Genomic DNA, 3,580 nt, shown 5'->3' on the forward strand with positions numbered 1-3,580 from the left:
TGGCTCCGAGGCAGAAAGTACCAAAGCAACAAGAGCAAAGGGGGAATGGCAGCCGAATGGCAAAGCAGTCAGAGCAAAAGGGAGGAATGGAGGCAAGCAGCTTCTTTCTCTGCCTTACTTTGTAAACAGGCTACCCCCACCTAAGGGGTATGTAGCTCTCACATAATCTCCATGCCCTCCTCTTCTACAGGCTCAGGAAGTATACCAAGTAAGCACCCTGGCTTCCTGCTGAGTCACTTAGCCAAACCTCTAGACTCCCCAAGTCACACAATGTATCAACCATAACAGTGTCCCTCTAAGAGGAAAACAAAAAGCTCGTTTTCTTTCATAATCTCTTCCTTTCCTCCTCTCCCTCCTCCTCCTCCTTTTTCTCTCTCTCACTTTCTCTCATCTCTGTTTATTTTAGTTACTGTTCTTGATGCTGATATGAAATACTCAATACCCAAAGTTAAAGGAGGAAAAGTGTACGTGGTGCACAGTTTGTAGAGCTTTGAGTTCATAGTGGGCTGGCTCCAAGGCAGAATAACATGGCAAAGGGGCCTCACAGAGGAGAAATAGTTCATGGCAGACAGGATGAAGCAAGGCAGCAAGCAGCAAGCCAGGAAGCAGCAAGCCAGGACAGTGAACCTCTTTCTGTCCCTTATATGCTACCCAAGCTACACACCCTGAGGGCGAGTATCACTTACACCCATGGTGGGCCTTCCCCTCATTCATACCCAGAGCTGTGCCAAACCAGTCAACTTAGAAATCAAACACCCTTGGGTTCCAGAGTCATACACTTAGTTCAGTATCACAAGTCTAGATCCAGCCACCTCTGAGAAGCTTACCTTGAACACATGAGGATTTGGGTGAGACATTTAGACACAAGCTACAGTGTTACCTTTCTGCTACATGTGGTAAGTAGCAAGAAGACAGCAATTGAAAAGCCAGAAACTAAATCAAGCAGCTCTGTGATCTGGGGCTGCAACAGTGAGCAATGTATTTCTGTTTCTAGCCATCTAGTTTGTGCTTTTTGGTTACAGTAGCCAAACTGATAAAGGAAATTCTCTCCTGTAAATAGGTGGAGACAAATCAGGAGGACTTTGCTATTTTTTTCACCATACCTAAAGGTATTCTCTCCCCTAAAAGGGCAGTTAGCTACAGGAAAAGGAAGGACGGTGGGAAGCATGAGCAGATGTCCTGACTCACGCAGAACTATAACTGGGGAAGTCTCACCTTTGACCTGTTGGCAAAAAGAAGAAAGCCTCTTCAGAAAGATTTTCTCACTTTCTTATTTCCTGTCACAGTATTGCTAATCATCTTTTGAATCTGATAAATTTACTTCAGTCTCAGGAAAAGAGTCCCCATTTTGTAATTTAGGCCGTGTAAATGTCACCAGATAAGAATCATGTTCACAATCGCACTGTAAAACTATGAAGTCTGAGTCTTTCCTTTGAAGACCCTTTCATATGTCAAGGTGATAGGTGACCTGGTTGATCAAAGTTAGATCCTTTGGATCAAAGCTTCTGACTTCTTTTAGTTGACGGAGTTGATTTCATACCCATCAGCCTTTAAAAAAATCAGTTTCCCATATCCAAAAAATTATTTACAATACAGATATATGTAATAACAATATATTTTTTTTTCCAGAATGAGGAAGACAACTCACGACCTCGCGCTTGCCAGGCAGGTGCTGTGCCGCTGAGCTAAATCGCCAGCCCGTGTAATAACACTAGTAATGGTAAGAAATGAAGGTGTATGACTTTTAAAATTTAAAAATACTTTTGAAATATTGACTAAAATATCCAGCTGTTGGCCTGAACTATATTGTTCTGTTGTAGCAGAAAATGCCCCCCAGGCAGTTGTTAGTTGCCTAAGTAATAGTTCTTGCTGCAATTCCTATTATTTCTCTCTCCTAGAAACGGCTGGTCACTGTGACGCATATTGTAAGAACCAATCAAAGACAGCCACGTACTCTGTTTCTTGCTTGTGACCTCAGAGAAAACTCCCTCCCGCAACCATCAGGCCTGATATTTTGGGAATGATCCCGATCAGTGCCCATCAATGTAAATTAAATCTGACTCCAAGTCTTAGGTGTCATTTTGATGTTTCTGCTTGCCATTGCACTGACAATTGTTATTTGTCAAAGAAATTCCTGGATTTAAATACACTTTAAAAACAAACTGATAACACAAAAACAACTTTTTCTGAAAAAAGACAAATTTTTTTGTTTCCTTACAAGAAGAGGAAGGCACAATTTTATGTCACTTATAATTTATAAATAAATTAGTAATGGGTAGGTAAGTAAAGATATTATTTAAAAAATCATATTTTGATAGGTCAGAAGAGTCAGACATATATAGAAAATATAACTGTTAAAACCGTTACTATTTTCAATTTTCTGCCAATGTCCAAGGTTTAAAATTACTTGTCAATGGCCTCCAAGAGTAGAGGAATGAAGAGATGGTTTGGAGCGCTTTGCAGTGTTACCGGCTTTCGCAGAAGCAGTTCGGGGACACCTGAATGTAAGTCACTGCATGTGCTGAACAGAATGGTGTGCGGAGACATAACACGGACAGACTTGTGGAAAAATAACCTCAACATCAAGCTTTTCACTCACCATGGACTAATCCCTGCACTTGTTTCTTTGTTTGTTCATTTGTTTGGGGGTTGTAGAGACTTCCTAGAAGAATACAGGGCATCCACTTCCTGTTTTCGGACGTTCCATGCATCGTTTAGTAGGGAGAGCAAGGCTTTCCTTGGGGGCGTTTCTGAGCTCGAAATGAAGATAGTCTGAGCATTTCACCGTTATAGACCTTCCTGTTTTTTGTTTTTTAAACCAGGATCTGGTTATGGAGAAGTTTTATGTAGTTCACACAAAACTGAAAAAAAATATATTTAAGAAAACATCAGAGTACGAGATTGTTTTTGTTACACGTCAGATATTTTAACTGGTAGCTAGAGGACATTATGTCTTCAACGTATAGAACTAAGAAATACCTGAACAAATGTTCCCAACCTAACACAAACTAGGTTTAATAGGTAAATTTCTGTGTGTGCGCAGAGTGCAGGCTTGTGAGGACGCCCCGTTCTCCAGGGTCACCCCAACCCAGGCGCCTGCGGTGCCCCCGTATGACAGAGGAGCCCACACATCCGGAGCTGCATCTGGTCCTTACAGTAGCTCTGATGTCCATGTAGGGAATGACCTGACATACGCGGAAAGAAAAACTGAATAAATCAAAGTGATATTGGGGAAAAATTTGAAAAATACTTACCATTGAGTGTTGTGTTACTTAGGCTATTTTGATGGGAAAGAAATAGATTTAAACTGGGTGCTGTGGCAAGCACCTGTAATCCTAACTACTCCACAGGCTGAGACAGGAGGATCACTTGAGCTCAGTAGTTCCAGACAACCTGGGCAACATAGCAAGTCCCTGTCTCAAAAATAAATAAATAAATAAATAAATAAATAAATGAGTTAATTAAAATAGAACCAGGTTTAATTACTCAATGAATGAAGAGGATATAGAACAAGTAAAAGAATTTGTCAACTGCACAGATAAACAATAAAATTTTACTGATTGCAGTTTGAATTTTAAAC

The 3,580-nt window shown here is 40.7% G+C and overlaps 1 long non-coding RNA gene across 2 annotated transcripts in view; it reads right to left on the bottom strand.

Annotated features, from left to right (window-relative positions):
- LOC102022239 overlaps positions 1-1,617 on the bottom strand; it is a 38,859-nt gene extending 37,242 nt beyond the window's left edge. For both annotated transcript variants that reach the window (XR_262422.1, XR_262423.1), the window contains exon 1: positions 1,216-1,617. This is a non-coding gene — a long non-coding RNA (uncharacterized LOC102022239). The remainder of the gene's footprint in view (positions 1-1,215) is intronic.
- Positions 1,618-3,580: the final 1,963 nt, after the last annotated feature.

Source organism: Chinchilla lanigera, unplaced genomic scaffold (assembly GCF_000276665.1).
Source record: "Chinchilla lanigera isolate Chin_1 unplaced genomic scaffold, ChiLan1.0 scaffold00046, whole genome shotgun sequence".
NCBI lineage: Eukaryota > Metazoa > Chordata > Mammalia > Rodentia > Chinchillidae > Chinchilla > Chinchilla lanigera.